Source organism: Vombatus ursinus, unplaced genomic scaffold, assembly GCF_900497805.2.
Source record: "Vombatus ursinus unplaced genomic scaffold, bare-nosed wombat genome assembly UNPS02005286.1, whole genome shotgun sequence".
Classification (NCBI taxonomy): Eukaryota; Metazoa; Chordata; class Mammalia; order Diprotodontia; family Vombatidae; genus Vombatus; species Vombatus ursinus.
In genome coordinates this window covers 14,577,816-14,598,649 of record NW_020945064.1, presented here as the reverse complement: position 1 = coordinate 14,598,649, position 20,834 = coordinate 14,577,816, and the positions used below count along the sequence as shown (strand labels likewise).

Genomic DNA, 20,834 nt, shown 5'->3' with positions numbered 1-20,834 from the left:
TGTGATGCTCTGATTTCTCTCGGGCGTCCAGTTCAGATGAGGATGATGATAATGAAGAAAAAACCCCACCACCATCACCACCACTACCTTTGACACATTCCATTGCAACTGCTCTCTTGGCTTCAGTTTTATGGTAAGGGGGCAGTTCTTACTTCCTAATTCCTTATAAAAGAAAATTTTAAAAACAAATTAGAACTATCCTAAAGGGAAATAGGCTATCTAAGGAAATGGTGGGATCTCCCTCTTTTGATCTCATGTTCAAACAGAGGCTGACTGTTCATTTGCAGGAATCCTTGTAGAGGGCATTCTCTTGATCAAGCAGAGGTTGTTAAGTTAAATGACCTCTGGTGTTCCTTATATCTCTTAGATTTTGTGATTCCTTACCTGGCTCCAGGGAATAGAGTTCCCAGAATCAGATTAGCATTTGGGTTAGTAAATCAGTCAGTCAGTCAACTAGTATTTACTAAGTGCCTATCATGTGCCAGGCACTGTGTGTATGTGCTAAGCACAGAAATCCTCCCCTTTTTCTCTAAAGGGGCCTCGGGATATCTCTTCCTCAAAGATAATAATGACAGAGGAGGGACCTCTTTCTTTTCTATTAGGCAGGATGGTACCATGGAAGAGCACTAGACTTGCAATCAATCAATCAACATTTATTAAGCACCTACTATATGCCCAGCACTATGAACCATGAGCTAATGAACTAATGATACTATGAACTAATGAACCTATGAACTAATCATAGCCTAACTCTAACGCTTAACAACTACGTAATCCTGGGCAAGTCACTTAACTTTTCTGAGCCTCAGGACTTCCATCTGTAAAATAGGAATAGGATCTATAGCACTTATCTCACACTTTACTTGTACCTCACACTCCTATAGCTCCTTATTATCTCCAAGATCAAATAGAAAATATTCTGTTTGGCTTTTAAAGCCCTTTACAAGTGGCCCTTTTTACCTTTCCAGTTTTAGTATGCTTTGACTCCCCATCCACATACTCTATGATTCGGCCCGATTTCCTGTTCCTCAAAAATGACTCTCCACTTCCCCTCCTTGTGACTTAGCACTGGCTCTATCCCCTGAACTGGAACATTCTCCCTTCTTATCTCTGAATCCTGGTTTCCTTGGCTTTCTTAAAGACTCAGCTCAAATCTTACCTTCTGCAAGAGACCCTTCCCAGTGCAACCCCACCTCACTCCACCCCACTCCCACAACTCCTTTTAGTGCCTTCAATTTGGGATTACCTTCAGGATACACTGTATATATCTTATTTGCAAATAGTTGTTTGCATGCTTCCTCTCATGTTAGAACATAAACTCCTACCAAAAGTATATATATAAGCTCCTTGAGGACAAGACTTGTTTTTTTGCCTTCCTTCCTTCCTCTTTCTTTTTCTTTCTTTCTTTCTTTCTTTCTTTCTTTCTTTCTTTCTTTCTTTCTTTCTTTCTTTCTTTCTTTCTTTCTTTCTTTCTTTCTTTCTTTCTTTCTTTCCTTCTTTCTTTCTTTCTCTTTCTTTCTTTCTTTCCTTCTTTCTTCTTCCTTCCTTCTTTCCTCCTTCTTTCCCTCCTTCCTTCCTCCCTCCCTCCCTTCCTTCCTTCCTTCCCCTTCCTTCCTTCCTTCCTTTCTTTTGCTAGCACTTAGCACAGTGCCAGGTACATAGAAACATTTAATAATTATTTGTTGACTGACTAACTCATACTTTGTTACAAGGGCCAAATAAGATAATATGTATGGGGTATGATATAAATGTCAGCCTTTATGACTGCTGCCTTACTTCCTGACGGCCTCTTCTTCTGGACTAGAAATTCCCAGCCTAGTCCCTACTGGCCTCATTTCCAGAGGCCTTAACAAGGGAGAGGTTCCCATCTTTGTTGTCTTGGGTCAGAGTATCATTCTGGAAACACACTGTGATGTCTGTTTGTGATGATGTGAACTACCTCAGCCTGGGAGACAATGGACTCCCTTTCTCTCTAAATATATCAGATATGTACTCTTGTACATTACTCCCCAATACTTCTCCATGTTTCTCGAGCCAAGTCACCCCTTCCCCCCACCCCCACCTCTCTTATCCAGTTAAGCACTGAGCCAAAAAGTAAACTCTATTACTCTGGCCAAGTCAGCAGAAATCAAATACCCCATTAATTGTTCCTTTAACTTTCCATTCAACCCTTTCCCAATATCGCCACCCACACTACCTCCTCCAAGCCTAGGATTGTCTGTAACTGGAAATTTGTTAACAATTAATGACTGAAAATAAAGGACGTTGTTTTTTGGGGGGGGGGGTTAGGCAATGGGGTTAAGTGACTTGCCCAGGGTCACAAAGCTAGTAAGTATTATGTGTCTGAGGCCGTATTTGAACTCAGGTCCTCCTGAATCCAGGGCCGGTGCTCTATCCACTGCGTCACCTAGCTGCCCAATAAAGGACGTTATTGTCACATCATTGCCGTGACTGTATCATGTTTGCAGAAGTCTAGCACCCAAATTTTCCCAACAAAGGACTCTTCTCTTCCATCACTGTAACTGTCCAGCAGAAAGCAGTTCTCCATCCATTTCCCTATCACAAAGTTGGTCATCACCTGATCTATTGCAAAGGCATGAGACAGTGTCCTAAAAGCTAAGTCATACTGACTCCCAAAAGCCAAGGTTTCCTTTTGCTACCACTTTAAGACAGGTAGAGATGTGATAGCAGGCTTGTGCATATCTGACAGCTGCTTGCTGTCCTGGGATGCAACCATGAGGACATGAATGGGCAGATTTGAATGTGGACCCATTCTTCCAGCAACCCCTTGTAGCTTGTATAGCTGCTACCCAAACCTTAGAAAGGATGGGGGTATGGAGAGCAAAAGGAACAAGAATTTATGAAATACCTACTATGTGCCAGATATTGTGTTAGATGCCTTATATTATCTCATTTTATCCTCACAACAACCCTGGGAGGGAGATGCCTATTTTACAGCTGAGGAAACTGAGGCAACCAGAGGTTAAGTGACTTGTCCAGTCATCCCTATTTTACAATTGAGGAAACTGAGGCAAACAGAGGTTAAGTGACTTGTCCAGGTCACCCAATTAGAAAGTCCTGGCTCAGCACTCAGTTCACCGCACCACAGACAATTATCAAGTGAATGTCTAACTGATGGAGAAACTACATTTTTATTAGCTAGACCCAGACTTCGTTTACATCTGGTAGAGAACTGTAGACGACTGAATCCATATTCTTGAAGGTCATGGATGTTGTAAGATGTTGTTGAAAGTGATAATTTTTTTCAGTTATTGCATAAACATTGCCTGGCACATTACTTAAATATTCTGAAATACCAGCTTACTAGAATTGGATATGCCATTCTAGCCATGGGGAAGATGTGTGTCAAAAGTTTCTGATCAAGCGCAGAAATCCAGATGAATAAACTGCTGATGTTTTCACTCAGATGTGGAGATGCAAATGATAATGCTCAAAAATGGCACATTTTAAAAAGGTCAACATTGGGCCTCCCTTCTTTCTTTGGAAGGGTGAGAGACTGTGGCTGTGGAATGCTGCATGTGCTCTCAGACTGGTTGGTTTTGCTTAACTTTTTTTTTTTTCTTATTGAATTACAAGGGAAGACTCTCTGGGATTCAGAAAGTCGTGTATTCAGAAACAACTGCAGTACAAAAAACGCACCAATAAAACTTCTTTTAAAAATGTAGATTGGTGAGCTAATAAATATCAGTTGGCCATCAATGACTCAAAGATTGTGGTTGGTCCCACTTAGACTTAGCACAGTATCTGACACATGTTGTTTCAGTCATGCCTGATTCTTCATGATCCCATTTGGGTTTTCTTGGCAAAAATATTGGAGCAATTTGCCATTTCCTTCTCTAGCTCGTTTGGGAGATGAGTAAACTGAGGCAAATAGAGTGAAGTGACTTGCTGAGGGCCACATAGCAAGTAAGTATCTGAAGCTGGATTGGAACTCAGGTCTTCCTGACTCCAGGCCCAGCTCTCTATCCATTGTGCCACCTAGCTGCCCATCTGGCACATACTTACTAAATGTTTATTGATTGGTTTTGAGCCCAATTTGCTCAGTGATAAAATTATCAGATGACTCTACCTCTTTTGGATTTTATTAAATCAGAGGTGATACAAAATATTGTTTAATTTACATTCCCAATGAAAAAAATAAAATTGACATGGACATTGGCATCTACTAATAAGATATTATTCTTCTTTCTTTAGCAAAGAAAGAGAAATATGTTTGAGTAATTTTCTTCAAGTGATAAAGTGTTATGTCAACTACATAATGTAGATTAGTAGACTCTCTCTTCTAAATCCAACCCATCACCCAAGGTCCAGCTGAAGTCCTTCCTCATTTAGGAGGTAAGCCTTGAGCCTTCTACCTAGTCTAGCCATCTTGATCTTGGCTGTTGCTGAACTCCTAAGGTACCACCCACTTTAGCATCTGATTGATCACTAAAAGTTTCACATGTGTTAGTTTGATTGCCCTGGCCCTTTGAGGGCAGGGTCATAGCTTTTCTTCCATATACCCCATGGCACTTGGCACCATGCTGGACACATAATAGACACCCAATAATTAATGATCAAAATATTGGATTTCTATTTAGGGCCATTTTGATCTTAAGAGACCTGTGCTTTTTTCTTTGCATCAAAATTTTGTGATAGTCTCAGGGGTAGGGACTAGACTTTTGGTTTCGGGTGGTGGGCTGGATTTAGCCTATAGGTTATAGTTAGACAGCTCCTGGCCTAGAGAATTGAGCAGTGCAGTGACTTAACCAGGGTCACATAGCCAGTTTGTGCCAGAGGTAACACTTGAACTCAGGTCTTGCTGGCTCCAAGGCCAGTTTTCTATTTAATGCTTCTTGGTCACTGGACATTTGTCAGTTTTAGTGTAACAACGTGAAGGTTCTTTACGAGTCTTTACAAATTGGGGATAATTGATTTTATGTGCCAGATAGGCAAAGCAGCATAAGAACTCTTTAAGGAGCAAGGGCCCGTGTGAGTGGGGTAGATACCAACCCTGTATTTTTTCCTGGCCTGACCTTATAAGCTTTGCTGAGAAACTATACATTTGGGGTGTTGACTCCTCTGTATTCTATGGACACTAATAATATATGGAACCTTTCCCAACTCCTAGCCCCAAACCAACTGCTAGTGTCCTCCCTCCCAAACTACCTTGTATTTAACTATTTTGTACGTATTTGTATTTATGCTGTTTGTACTTATATATGTACTTTTCTCCCCCGCTAGAATATAACTTCTTTGAAAGTAGGGATTATTTTCTTCTTGACACTTGTATCTCTAGTGCCTAGGGCAGTGCTTGGCATAAAATAAGCCCTTAGTAAATGCTTACTGATTGATTGAATGTTTCCACCACCCTCCTTTTTGGAAGGCTTGAGCCTCAACCCCCATCTCCCTTGCTGCTTTCTCAGATGGATCTCCTTTGGTGTGAATCAAGCTGAAGACTAGAGCATGCATCTGGTTCTTTTCTAAATGGCTAGGGACCATCTTACTGCTGGAGCTTGGGATTAGCCATTGTGATGATCACACTAGAATAAAAATTAGTCAGGCATTGCTATCCATGCCCAGTGTACAATGTCTGGCACATAGTGAGTGCTTAATAAATGCTTCCTTTCTTTTATCCTTCCATTCAGGCAAGTGATAAAACTGTGCACTGGGTTTCTCCTGCTGTGAAGAGAAACTGCCAACTTAATGATGCCAACTTAAATAATGTTTTAAGGGTTTATTTGATGGTATAATTAGAAAGAGGTCAAGCTGGTAAAAGCAAGAGATGACACAGGTATTGAACTGGTGGTCCCCACAACATGTTAAAAGACCCATGTTGAGTGTGACCTCTATAAAGAAGGGATATGGGCAGAAATAACCCAGGATGAGAAGGCGTAGATGGGTTGTGATCTGTATTGGTGGAGGGGTTGCTCACACCAATGGGGTCATGACTTTATAAAATGTTGAAGCTACCTGGTCCAGATCATGGATGTGTGTTTATAAGCAGGCTGTTTTACCTGCTTATGGGACTCTTTTTCTTAGGATCCTCATCTCCCTCAACTATTCCCTGTTTATCTTTGGCAGGATGAATAATAATGGAAGCTTTCTGTAGCTCAGAGAAAAAACTCTTACCTCTTTCAATAGACCACTTGTAAAAAGGAATGTCAGTGATATTTTTTTTCTCTTCTGTTGAGTTTTGTTTTCTCTTTCTGGTGGTTCCTCCTATTGGTTCTAATTCTTACTTACAACATCACTGATGTGAAAATATGTTTAATAGGAATGTATATGTAAAGCCTATGTCAGAGTGTGTGCTGTCTTGGGAAGGGTTGTGAGGAGGAAAGGGGAGAAAAATTTTAAACTCAAAAGCATATGGAAGTGATTGTTGATAAATCAAAATCAATTAATAAGAAAGAAAAAAAGAAGGAATGTCAGAGGAGGAAAAGCTGGAAACAAAGTAGGTGCCTGTCTCTTTGGGAATGCCACAAATTGTGGTGTGTGATTGTAATATTAGGCAACAGTAGTGGAAAGAGAACAAGATTTGGAGTCAAATCTTGGCTCTATTACTTACTAGCTTGTGTGACCTTGGCTAAGTCACTTCTTTGTGGACCTCAGAGCTCTCATCTGCAGAGCTCTTGTTTGATTGTGAGAGATTCTTAGAGACTGGAGTTTTTTTTTTTTGCTTTTCTTTGAATCCCCAATGTTTCTTATAGTGCCCGGCAAATAGTAGGTGCTTAATAAATGCTTGTTAATGTGACAACTTGAAGGGACTAGATGACCTTTGAGAGGTCATCAGATGCCTTTTCATATCTCATCTATGAATGTCATTCAATAAGAATGAAAACTGAAGCCAACCTTGTCAATTATACTTTCATAGCATTAGGTTTCAATTGTTTCATTTTTTTGTTACGCTTTCTATTTAGATTGTTGAAGTCATTGCGTCTGTTGTTTTCCTGGTTCTACTTACCTCACTCTGCTTCAGTTCATATGTCTTCCTGTGATTCCCTGTTTTAATCATACTAATAATTTCACATAGCACACTAGTATTCCTTTATGTTCATGTAGCCTAATTGTATTTTAGCTGTTCCCCAGTTGATGGGTATTTGCTTTGTTTCTAGTTTTTTGCTACTATAAAAAGTGCTTTTAGAAATATTTTGGGTCTATGGGGCCTTATCTCAATCATATTTTTTCTTTAAATAAGCCTTTCCTCCCACATCACTGTCATGTCATGATGACAACCCCACCCCTCCAGTAGAGACTTCCTTTTTTTAAACATAGTTAAGTCAAACAAACCAACACATTGGCCATATCTAACAGTGTATACTTTATTCCACACCTGAGAGGTCATGTATTCCAAAGGCAGTTCTCTGAACTCAAGATCTTTTACTGCATTGACCAAACCATTGATGGCTTTCAATATTGTTTTTCTTTACATTCTTGTGGCCCTCATGAGAATTATTCTCTTAGTTATACTTATTTTGCTCTGCATCAGGTTATAGAAACCTTCCCAAGTTTCTCTGAATTTTTTATATTCAATCAATCAGGTCCTGAAATATGGAGTTTCTGTGTGTGTGGAGAGAAGAGGATGGATGTTGCAAAGGTAGAATAGAAAAGATTTGGCCGTATATTGGATATGTGTGGTGAGAGAGAGTCAGGAGTTGAAGATGACTCCAAGATGGTGAACTTGGGTCACAGGAAGATTCATCATTGATACCCACTCCCAAAATAGGGAATTTAGCTTCATGAGAGTTGAACAGATTGAGAAACTGGAGCTTTGGGTATTTGAATGAACACCAAAGTGTATGTGGATGTCCCCTTATATAAGGGCAGGAGAAGGGTATGTAGGGAGTCTCAAAGCCAGGTACTGAACTTCTTGAGAAAAAAGGAGAATGTCCTGAGTCTTCATGGATAATGACCACTAGAATCTGGATTGGGTGATAAATTTGAGTGGAATGAAACTCATAAGCAGAGGGGTTGCTGAGGGATGGTGGTAGAAGAGTCTGGAAGTAGCAATAAGGAGCAAGAAGTATTCTGACTCCTCCAGTAAGAGTCAGAATTAGTAAGTCAGGGGACAGAGTGTGATTTTTAGTCAAAGTAATATAAAGAATGGTCAGAGATTTATCATCATTTCAGGGGGAACCAGTTCACAATGAGTGTTTGAAGATGAAAGGACAGAGAAGAAGGGGTCTAAAATGAAAAGAAGCTTGTTAAATATTGAATATTTTATAAAATACAAGTATTCACCTCTCCAAATCAGTGTTCTAGCTATGCGACCTACTTCCTGTATGAGGCATGTATGCTTTTGGAATGAGACATCCAACAATATGTGTATTATATGCATACAATGAAAAACAAAGATTCAAATATAGAGTTAAGTATTTCAATTAAATAATTTTCTGTACTGATAGGCCACATTGACATGATGATAATTCTCTAGAGAACTCAACAATTCTCAGAAGAATACAATTGCATCCTAATTAGCCAACAGGGGCATTTTCATGTCTTCTGAGGAGAACATTACTCAGGGCTTTCCACAGAAACAGTTGCTGGAGTAATATTCCTTGTAGAGTTCAAGGACAGAATAAATAGGTCATGCTTAAAAAAATCTTTGGATCTCTAGAACCCTGCATTTTTATATCCATTAATACTTCTTTTCCATAATCTCCCAGTTCACATTTGCCTCTTACAGGTTCATGAGATTAATGGTTAGAAAGGATCTTTGAGATCATTCTAGTCTGACCACCCTCTCCACCTCATTTTACAGCTGAGGAAACTGAGGTCCAGAGAAGAAAAATGACTTGTTTAAAATCCCCCAAGTTACAAGTAGTAGAACTAGTATCTCAATTGTATAGTGGGAGATCCTAGCAAAGGGGAAATCCATGGGGTCATTCTTGAACAGTATGCCATGCTCCCTTCCAGCTGTTGGTAGCCTTGGAAAAGAGGATTTATGGAGTCATAGAATTTGAGAGCTAGAAGGGAACCCAGCATCCGTCTGGTCTAACCCATGCACAAGAGGAATCTCCTCTCTAACGTCCCCAACAAGCAGTTGTTCGGCCTCAGTGTAAAGACTTCTAAGAAGGGGGAAATCCCTACCACCTCTCCAGGCCACCCATTCTGTTTTTGCACAGCCCTGATTGTTAGGAAGCTTCTTATGACATTGACAAATTGGCTTCTTTGGAATTTCCACCATTGCTCCTGGTTCTGTCCTCTGGATCCAAATGGAGCAAGTCTTTTACTTTCTCCAAATGCACAGCTAGCATTCTCTGCCCCTCCACCCCTGAGTCTTCTCCAGGTTAAACACACCCAGTTCCTTCAACTGATCCCCATATGGGACATAGACTCAAGGCCTTTCACCATTCTGGTTGCCTTCCTCTGGTCGCCCTCCAGATTCTCATTGTCTTTCTTAAGCCATGATGCTCAGAACTGAACTTGGTACTCCAGATAAGTACTGAAAAGGGTGTAATACAACGGAATTATCACCTCTCCATTCTTGGAAGCCATGCCCTTCCTAATGAAGCCCATAATGGCACTGGCTCCCTTTGGCTGCTGATTCATGTCAAGCTTGCAGTTCACTGAAACCTCTAGATCCTTTTCAGAACAGCTGAGGTCTAATTATGCCTGCCCCATTACATACTTGCAAAGTCAATTCTTTATACCCAAATTCAAGACATTTATCTTTACTGAATTTCATCTCCCATGTTCCTTCTGGATCCTGACTTTTTCATTCATTGTGTTAGCTGTTTCTTGCAGTGTTTTAGAGGCAACGGCTGATGCAGTGGATAGAGCACTGGGCCTGGAGTTGGGAAGACCTGAGTTAGTCCTGAGAAGACCTGAGCAAGTCACTTAACCTTTGTCTGCCTTGATTTTTTCAATTGTGAAATGGGGATAAAAATATCACCTATCTCCCAAGGTTGTGAGAATCAAGTGAGGTAATATTTGAAAATAGTACCCCACCTGGCATATAGTTTTTGTTGTTGTTTAGTTACTTTCAGTCTTGTCTGACTCTTTGTCATCGCATTTAGGGTTTTCTTGACAGAGATACTGGAGTGGCTTGCCATTTCCTTTTCCAGTTCATTTTATGGATGAGGAAACTGGGGCAAACAGGGTAAAGTGACTTGTCCAGGGTCACACAACTAGTAAGCATCTGAGACTAGAGTTGAACTCAGAAAAATGAGTCTTCCTAACTCCAGGTCTGGCACTCTATCCATTGTGCCACCTAGCTGCCCCCATCAACATTAATAAAGAAGTTCAGAAGAAGAGAACACTTGGGAAGAAAAATAATGAGTTCAGTTTTGAACATGTTGAGTTTCAGATGATCATAGGACATTCTGTTCAAGATGTTCAATGAGCAGTTGGAGGTGCAAGACTAGATGATGAGAGGTAAGGCAGTAAAGACATCAACTGTAAATGGTCTTCTCAAAGAGTTTGGCCACGAAAGGCAGGAAAAATATGGAATGGTAGCTAGTGAGGATGGATGGATCAAGTGAGGGCTTTTTTTGGTGTGTTTTGTTTTTTATAATGGGCGGACATGGGCGCATTTGTAGGAAGTAGGGCAGTAATCAGTTGACAGAGAGAGATTGAAGATAGGAGAGTAGGGATGATAGAGGGAGCAATCTGCAGGAGAAGATGGGATAGAATGGGATCACTTATGCATGTAGATGTAACTGTTTGCCTTGGCAAGGAGAAGAGCCACCTCTTCATGAGAGATGGTTGAAGGAAGAAATAGTTGCAGAGGCATCTGAGTGATGTGAGATGAAGAGGAGGGGTGAAGAGGGAGATCTTGGTGAATGGCCTTACGTTTTTCAGTGAAATATGAGGCAAGGTTCTCACCTGAGAGGATAGGAAGAAGGGGAACCACGGAAGGTTTCAAGAGTAAAGTAAGGAAGTGTGAAAGGATTGACTTGCCATATTAAGGGCCCAGTTGAGATTATATAACAGAAATTTGTAGTGCATCCAGTAAGCACGGTTTCATGATTGTCTCCAACTTCCTTCAGCAACACGTCTTGGAGCAAAGGCAGTGGATGGTAGGAGTAATCCAAGACTGAGGGTTGACAGGGGAATATCAGTGATAGAATAAGAGAATCAGAGATTTAAAAGAAGAGGACAGCATAGAGTTGAAATGGTTCACTGAGAGTTCAAGATGGGGAAAGGGGGAGAGTATAGCCTTGCATAGGGTGATGGCCTGGGAAAGAACTGAAGGATAAAGGAATTGGGGGATGAAGAACTAGGTTTAGTCTCTTGAGGAAGAGGTGGAATTAGAACAGATTATGATTGTGTTAAGGGAATTTCAGAGTTCAAGACCACGGAAGTGGTTCATTGGTGGGAGATGGAAAGATCAAGGTGATGACCATCTCTGTGTAGTTGGGGTGGAGTGGAGAAATAGGTCAGGGGAAGCAAGTTGAGGAACCAGGAAGTTAGGGTGTTTAAAGGACTATCAATATGTATGAGGGTAAGAATCGGGGAGGAGAAAAAGATTGTGAGCCAGCCACTGAATTCACTGAGGAAAGAAGGGGAGTGTCTTGGAAATTTGTAGGCCACAGCTACCAGGATTTTGATCAGGTGGTACATAAGAGTTGAGTGAACCTCAAAGAAGGAGAGGTTACTCAGTGATGGTGGTACAGGAAGAGCTTTGAAGTGACAATGGGGCGCCAACTCTCCCACTCTATCAGTGAGCTGGGGGAAATGAGTGAAAGTGCAGCCAATGCTGGAAAGGGTGGCCAGAGAGCCAGATCTCAGTGAAAAACAGAAGATGAAAAGAGTAAGAAAGGAAAATATTTAAGGTGAAAGCAAGTTTGTTACCTATGGAGGAGGCATTCCCGAGAGCACAGTGGAGGGGAGGGGAGCTTTAGAGTGGGATGGTGGGGGCGGGGCAAAGTTGATGAGGATGTGAATAAGGGAACAGGAAGTAGAGGATGGATTATGGAATTTAAATGATGGCAGCCCCAGAATTCAGCATCACTGAGATGGGAAGAGAACCACACAAAAAGAAGAAAAATGCCTTACAGAATGGAAATAATAGAGGAAAAGCCCTGGCATGGAGGGTGAGCAGGAAAGGTTTACTATGGAATGTGCAAATGGGGTTAAGTGACTTGCTCAAGGTCACACAGCTAGTGTCTGAGGCTGGATTTGAACTCAGGTCCTCCTGACTCCAGGGCCAGTGCTCTATCCACTGTACCACTTAGCTGCCTCAGAACGTGGAATTTTATGTAGGGCTGGGTATGGTTGAATTGGTAGGTGAGGATGTTACAATAGCAGCAACCATGGACTGCTTAGAGGATGAGGAATGTCACCTTGATTTAGATGGAGATCCTGAATCAATTTCTAGCATGAAGTGTGTTTACTTTTAATTTTCCAGTTGAAAGCCAGGCTATTTCTGCTATGTGAGGCAATCACTACCTTTCTTTGAGGGTGATTAAAAAATTAGCTCATCTTTCATTACAGCACGCTGAAATGTGTGTTGGTACTTATTCAGAATCTCACCATCTCCTCTATTCAAACTGCCTCCCTTGAAAATGGCGGCTGCTTTCAAATAAGTTTGTAGACACTAGGATTTCTTTCTTTCTTTTTTTAAAAATAATACTACCTTTATTATGCAAAGATAACACTACTGACCCCTGCCAGAGAAGAAAGGGTACTTGGAGTTCTTTTTCTAGTGGCTGTAATGCTTTTGCTTGGTGTATCTTCACTCTATTGCCTGATTCCCCTTGTGAACACGCATTTGCAAAACAATTGGCCCGGCTGAGGCTTACAGTGTACGGCAGAGAAGCAGATGGAAGCTAAGTGCCCCACAAGAGGAATGAACTCATGACCTTGGCTTCATTATGTTTGTGATATAACCAACTGAGCTAAGCAGCCGCAGTCGGGAATTAAGAAAGTGGGAAATAAGACAATACATTTGGAATATGAATGGCTGAACAGTCCAGACAGTGTGTTCCTAGGACTCAGGAACCCTGTTCAGTCTTGAGAAAGAAAGATTTTCATGATATGACATGGTTTTCCCATTTTTAAGGTCACTGACCCGTGGTGGGTGTCTAAATGCCCTACATTTGCTTGGGCAGGTTTATGTATTCATAATTGATGTATTCATAATTAACTTTATATAATAGTTGTATTCTGGAAAGTAGGCAGCTTGATTTTATGAAAACTGAACTATTTTCAGTATACCAGAATATGGTTTTAATATTAATTTTTTAAAAAATATACAATTATGTTTAATAGGAATGTATATGTATAGCCTATATCAGATCGTGTGCCGTCTTGGGGAGGGAAGGGAGAGAGAGGGGGAGAAAAATTTAAAACTCAAAAGCTTATGGAAGTGATTGTTGATAAATCAAAATAAATTTTAAAATGTACAATTGCTTTTTATCTTTATAACATGGGCATCTCCTCTTAGCCTCACTATACTGAATTTTGCCTGGTAACAAAAATAAAACAAAACAAACCCTAGAATTTAAGCAAAACCAATTGATGCTGGAACTGAGACTTACAATCTGTACCAAACTCAAACATTTGTAGCCTTCTTCTCTTTTCCAAGATGGGTAAGGAACGAGATTGGGAATATCAAGCAATCAATCAGTCAATCAACAAACATTTACTAAGTGCCTACTGCATGTTATTTAGTGGTTGGTATGTGTTATTAAGTACTTACTAAGTGTTTTTGGCTACTTTGTGACAGGCACTGAAGACATAGAGACAAAACTGCAATAATCTTTGTGCTTGTAGAACTTGCGTTCTGCGGGAAGAGGGGAAGGGGGCAAAGGGGAACAACATGTACACATATGAGTAAATACAAATACATACAAAGTAGCTAAAAAGGTTTTGGTTATTTGGGGGGATGAGTAGCTAGGGGAATCAAGAATTTGTAGAGCAGGTGGTATCTGAACTTTGAAGAAAGTTGGTGATTCTAAGAGATAGATGTAAGGAGGTGGTGTGTTCCAGGCCTTGGGAACAGCCTGTGCAAAGGCCCAGAGGTGGGAGATGGCAGGCCATGTATAAGGAACAAATAGTCTAATTTTACTGGAATGTAGAAAGCATGAAGGAAAATAGTGTGTTATGAACCTAGAAAGGAGTCAGATTGTAAATGGCTTTAAAAGTCCAAAAGAATTTAATTTTTGCCCTTGAGGCAAGACTGGAGCCTTGAGTGATGTGGTCGGTCCAGTGATTACACTTTGGCAACTGTATGGGGTATGGAGGATGGATTTAAGAGCAGATAACTTTGAGGCATGGAGACCAAGTAAGAGGCTATTGCAATGGTCTAGGTGAGAGGTAATGAACTGTCATGGTGGCCATTTGAACAGACAGAAGGGAATCAGTGCAAGAGATGGGCTGGTAGAATCAGCAATGCTTGGCAAACGATTGGCTGTGTGGGATGAGGGTACATGAGATGTTGAGGAAGACTCTCAGATTTTCGGGGTGACTTAGAAGGGTGGCAATACCTTCAAGAAGTGTGCAAATTAGGAAGATGGATGTGTTTTTAGGGAAAGAATGAATCTCTGTTTTGAATGTGTTGAGTTTAAAATGCCTACGGGGCATCCAGTTGCTGAGAGGTAGTTGGTGACATGGGACTGGAGCTCAGGAGACAGACTAGGGCTGGATATATAGCTCTAGGAATCATGCACATAGAGATAAAAATAGGGCCCTTGATAATTGATGAGATCATCAAGAAAGAAGAGGTATAGACAGAGAAGAGATGGCCCAAGACGTAGATTTGGGATAGATCCTTGGTTATAGAGTGGGAAATGGATAATGAACAAGAAAACCAAGGAAGGCAGAGTTTCCAGAAGGAGAGAGCCAAAAAGTGTCCAAAAGTGTAGGAAGATGAAGGAGGATGAGGACGGAGGAAAGGTCCTCAAATTGGGCGGGTAAGATCTTACAGTTAGAACTGTTGGTAAGCTCCAGGGACTGGTGTGCTGGACCCATTCCTTTTATACTAGGGGCCCTCTGGGTTTGGTGCTGGGGGACCCTGAATTTCTAAAAGAAAGGTCAGAATCCTTATCTAACATTCTTTGGCTCTTAACACAACCCCTCTTTCCCCCTACTTTAGCACCACAGGCCTTCTCAGACTCACAAAATCACCTGTAACGCTGGATATGCCCATCTCGGGATTGCTATTTGATCTCCCATGGCCAGGCAAGGCCGAAGCACAGTTGCCGGTGCACCCAGTAGAACCCTGCAGCTCTGGCTTTCATGTGGGAGCAGCTGGTAGCATGTCATACTGCTGGGGTGGAGGGAGGATGGCATTTTTCTCACTTTAGTCGTCCAGACTGGAATGGTCCTGACATTACCTGTAGCCAGGAAGAGAAGAGAGCAACTGAGGGGAATAACTTCATTTCAAAGATCCCCTGAGTCCCTGATTCTTCCTGCTCAGCAGTCAACAGGGAGATTGCGCTGTCCTCCCCAAGGGCCCAGGTCTTCAGGGTTGAGTCACGTGTGACTGGCCAGAAGCGACCAGAGGCTTCATCATCCCTTAATTACTCCAATGTGAAACCAGCATGCGATCAGTCAGAGGTAGGAAGTCCAGCTCTGTTGGCAGCTATATTGCAAACAACTGAGAAGTTAATCTCGAGGAGAGGAAGTGGAGGCAATGAGTACAGGCAGCTCTCCCCTTCCACTAACTCTTCTCCCACCCCCAAGTCTGAGTATGAAAGAGAGAAGAGATATAGGACAGTATTTCGAGAAGATGGCAGGGTCATTTTGGTTGATATATGTTTTTTTACATTACATTCATTTCTGAATATCTCTCTTCAGGTAGCTTGGTGGCACAATGGATAGAGCACTGGGCTTAGAGTCAGGAAGAACAAAGATGAAGGGAAGTTTATTCACAATAGAAGAAGCATTCCACAGGGCACAAGGAAAGCACGTACAGAGCTGGATTAAGACTTGAGAGAGGTTGGACTGAGGTACGTGGGGAGGAGAGGGCTTGAATGCTGAAGAAAGAGGGGGTGGTTCTTGCTTAGGCAGTCAAGGGATCTCTAAGAATGAAAGCTTTTGTAAAATGACTGTTTTTCAATGCAAATCATCATCTATTTAATTTAAGTGATTAATTTGAGATCTGGAGAAGCCTCCATATTATGGTACAGTAGAAAGTGTGCTGACTGAATTTGGAGGCAGGAGCTACTGTTGTTCAGTCATTTCCGACTCTTGGTGACCCCATTTAAGGTTAACTTGGCAAAGTTACTGGATTGGTTTGCCATTTCCTTCTATAGCTCACTTTACAGATGAGTAAACAGAGGCAAATAGAGTTAAGTGACTTGCCCAGGGTCATATAGTAAGTATTTGAGGCTAGATTTGAACTCAAGAAGATGAATCTTTCTAACTTCAGGCCCAGTAGTTTATCTACTGCACCATCTAGCTGTCTTTGGAGTCAGGAGACCTGCGTTGAGATCCTGAGATACCCTTATTAGCTGTGTGAACATAGGCAAATAAATCACTTCCCTTCTACCAGTCTCAGTTTCCTCATACGCCAAATGAGGAATATTGTACTCCCTGTCCTTTACTCCCTATTTCTTGCGGGTCTAGCTATCTAAAGTGCTTTCCTTCTTCCACTCTCCCTATCTCATGAAACTTACTTCCACTTCCCTCTCCATCATCAAGGGTTGTGAGAAACGTGCTACGCAAAAAAATGAGCTGCTCAGTATTGTTTTGGAACGTGAGGCTCTCTTAAATTGGAGCCTACCTGTATATTCAACATTGTTAAGAGCATGATTTTTTAAAATTATTTTTATTTATTTCACTAAATATTTCCCAATTAATTTTCTAATTAATTCCACCCTCCAAATTTTTAACAATCATTTTTTTAATGTTTCACTCTGAAATTCTCTTTCTCCCTCCCGCCCCTTCCCCCTCTTTGAGAAGACAAACAACTTTGATTTCTATTATATATGTGAGGTCATGCAAAATGTATTTTCATATTAGCTATGTTGCAGAAGAAAACACAAATGAAATAAAATAATAAAAATAAAGACAGTTAAAAAAAAACTTATGTTTCAATGTGCATTCAGAGTTCATTGGTTCTGTCTCTGGAGGAGGCTGCATTTTTCATCATGGATTCTTTGGAATTGTCTCGGATCATTGTCCCTATCAGAGTAGCTGAGTCTTTCCCTCTTTTTCATCTTTATAATATTGCTGTTACTATGTACGACGTTCAGGCATCGTTTCCCAGGTCCGACTAAAGCGCCCCAACGAGCTGGGTGCTCTATAGGCCCCGTGTGATGCAGGATTTTCTCTAGTTTCTTCTCGTATTCTATTCCTTTCCCCACCCCCACTCCCTTCATTTTCTGAACTAGAAATATTGTATAGCAGTCTCCCAAAATAGCTTCAAGGAGACAGGCATGATTCTCTCCCTCTGAGACAGGTTCCGTTAGGACTTTTCCTTGCACACGGCATCTATTTGTGTGTGTCTGTGCGTGGCTCTTCCCTGACCTGATTTCCCCTAAGAGCTCTTCAGCTTCCTTTCCTCTCACTCAGAAACAAAGCCCGTCATATGTCCATCTTCACTGCAGCCTGAAAGAGGCCATTCCTTTGTGGGCACAACTGCTCGATATTAGCCAGAGGGGCTTTTCCACTTTCCTGGAGCCATCTCTAGTGGTTTTTATAGATGCCAGCCTGGAAAAGTATTGAGCTCATTTGAAACAGACATCAATTCAAAGGTGATGGACCATGGAATAGGAGAAAAGCAGCTTCAACAGTTTGGTTATTAGCCCTCCAAATGGTGGTGTGCCTTAGGAACAGCTAAGCGCTCCCAAACAAGGCCTGCTCTGCCCTCCATTTACAATTTCATCTTTCACACTATACGGGGAGTACTGGGTGTAATATTCAGCAGAACCAGTCTCTGTTTGTGTTCCTAGACAGTTTCCTCTTGGCTATTCTTTTAAGCAGTCAAATTATGCCCTGTTAATACAAGGCATGTTAAGATGTGCTTAGATAGGTAGATAGCAAGGCAGATAGATAATAATAAATAGAGCTGACATCTATAGACTGCTTTAAGGTTTGCAAAGGACTTAACATACTTATCTCATTTGGTTGTCATAATTATCCCTGTGAGGTAGGTCCTAACTTTTAGTACCCCAATTTTATGGATGAAGAAACATAGGCTTGGTGCAGCTAAGTGACTTGGATCACATGGAAAGTAAGGGTCTGAGGCAGGATTCAAACCTTGGTTGCACTAACTCCATGTCCATCCGTCTATCTGCTAGACCACAAGACCTTCAAGACTCATCTCACCTCAGCTTCCATTTCCTTCTTACAACCTTTCTTGGTCATCCCAGCCAGAAGTGATCTAGTTTTCTTCCTAATTTAGTAGTCTTTACAGTCTGTATAATTAATCTGGCTGTCAATCAGGTCCTCCTTTGCAGTATTTCTATTGTTGTCTTGGATTGCAAATCAAACTTCTTATGACCTACTCCAATGTTCCAATGGGTCAGTGACCTCAAGGATGTGGATGGCCCTTTCAACAATGCAGATCACTGCTTATCAATGGCTGATCATTTAGTGTGACTGGCATCCGTGTCCTCCCACAAATTCCCCACATATCAGGACCTTCCTTAGGCTCTCATCACATTTCATGGATATGAGCAGAGTACATAGAATGGCCATTGATCACCCTTGAGCTGGCTATGTGATCAGACCTTTGTTTTTCGGGTCACAAACTCCAGTTAACCGGCATTTATCAAGTGCCTGTTTTGTACCAGGCGTCGGGTTGGAAATACAAAGACAAAGGTGAACCCGTCCCTCACTTCTGGGGCAGGGGCAGAGCAGGAAAGAGGAGGGCAGGAAGGGGAGAGGCAACATGGCCCTAGGCAGGGTGTCCCCAGCAGTTTTAAAACTGCACTAAGACTTTGGGGGACAGTGCACAAGTGGCTGGGGGGATCGAGAAAGTATTTGTGTAAAAGGTGGCACTTGAGATGAGTCCTAAAGGAAGCTGGGGATTAAAAGAGGCAAAGGTGAGGAGGGAGGGAATCCCAGGCATGTGAGAGAGCTAGTGCAAAAATACAGAGGCTGGAGATTGAGGATTGTTCATGAAGAAAGATAAGGTCAATTTTATATGTATACACATGTGTATATTTGTATGTGTGTATATACATGTGCATGCATATGTTTGTATGCACATATATACATGTGCACATAGCATACCTGTATGTATATATGTGTGCAGACACATGCCTGTATAGGTATATATACACATGTATATATTGGATATATGAACACATGTATATTTGTGTGTATGTGTATATAGATGTGTATTATATGTATGTATACATAATATATTATGTGATAGGTACATATGCACACACATGTGTATATATGTGACACACACATATATATTGTATATATGCATATTTGTGTGTATGTATGTATACAGTATATGTTTATATATTTATGTACATATGTGTATCTACATGTGTGTATGTGTATATACAGGCATGTGCTTATATATTTATTGCCTATACATAGCTACATGTGTGTATATGTGCACATGCACATGAATGTAGATATGTATATGTGTTTGTGCATGTATATCTGTGTGCATGTGTTCAGGTATATATGCACACATGTGTGTATACATATGCATAAATGTATATTTATATATGTACTTGTGTGTATATGTATGGGTATATATACATGTGTATATAGGTATGTGTGTACTTATGTGCACATGTGTACATGTCTTTCTCCTCTCTCTCTCTCTCCCTCTTTCTCAGTAGGATAAGGAACAGGCTGTGAAGAAATTTAAATGCTAAGCAGACAAGTTCATATTTAATCCTAGAGGTAAAAGCCACTGACATTCATTGAGCATGGGAATGACATGGCCCCACTTTCAGAAAATCACTTTGACAACTGTATGGAAGAACTGGAGAGAAAAGAGATTTGGGAGAAGGGTATTCATGAGAAGCCCCTTTCAATAGTCCAGGAGAGAGCAAATGGAGGCCTGGACTAGGGTAATGACTTTGTGAGTGGAAAAAAGGACTTAGAGACATGAGGTCTGGCTATGGATAAGGACCTCTGAGGAGTACACAGGAATAAGGAAGTTCAGAAGAAGGCTGGGTTTGCAGGGTAAGATAATTTTTCTTTTGGACATACTGAATATAATTAAGATGCCTACATGAAGCCAATTTGGAAATGTCCAGTGGACAGTTGGTGATGCAGGAGTGGTCCTGAGGAGAAAGACCAGGGCTGGATACATGGATCTGTGAGACATCTGTGTAGATATTATACCCAAGGGGGCCAATGAGGTCACCAAATGAAAGGGCAGGGAGAAAAGAGGGCCCAGGAAAAGTGTGCCTGGTGGCACACGCACAGTTAGGTGTGAGATATGGAAGAAATCCAGCAAAGACTGAGGATGAATATTAAGAAAGATAAGGGGAGAACCCAGAGAAAACAATGTCAAAAAATATCAAAAACAAAAAGAGGAGGGAGATACCTGGAGGAAACGGTAGTCAAAAGTGCCAAATGCTGAGAAGAACTTATGAAGGATGAAGATTGAGAAAAGAGCACTAGCTGGGACAATTATGAGATCACTGATCACTTTGCAGAGAGCAATCACAGCAGTGAGGCTGGAAGCCGGGTTACAAAGTTTTGAGAAGAGAATCAGAGGAGAGAAAGCAAATGCAAGGTTGTCAGTCTTTTTTAGGAGTTTGGCTGGGAGGAGAGAGCCTAGGACCAAAGCTTGAGGAAATGGCACGGACTAAACAGTGTTGTTTGTCCTTTGCTCTCAAAGAGGACCATGACGTCAGGAAGGTGATGCCATGACTTGCAAGTGAATTGGATTTAAGTGAGGAAGGGCTATGCAAAGTCACCAGCCTCACTCTCTCTTCCAGAGCCATCTAGGTCCAGTGGCA

At 41.3% G+C, this 20,834-nt stretch overlaps 1 long non-coding RNA gene across 3 annotated transcripts in view; it reads left to right on the top strand.

Moving 5' to 3' along the window:
• The first annotated feature begins 13 nt into the window (after positions 1 to 13).
• The window catches only part of LOC114031384, a 58,588-nt gene continuing 37,767 nt past the window's right edge, over positions 14 to 20,834 (top strand). For 2 of the 3 annotated variants that reach the window (XR_003567736.1, XR_003567737.1), the window contains exon 1: positions 14 to 133. This is a non-coding gene — a long non-coding RNA (uncharacterized LOC114031384). Of the gene's footprint in view, positions 134 to 15,744; positions 15,897 to 20,834 lie in introns of all 3 variants that reach the window. The other variant, XR_003567738.1, reaches the window with a different exon arrangement.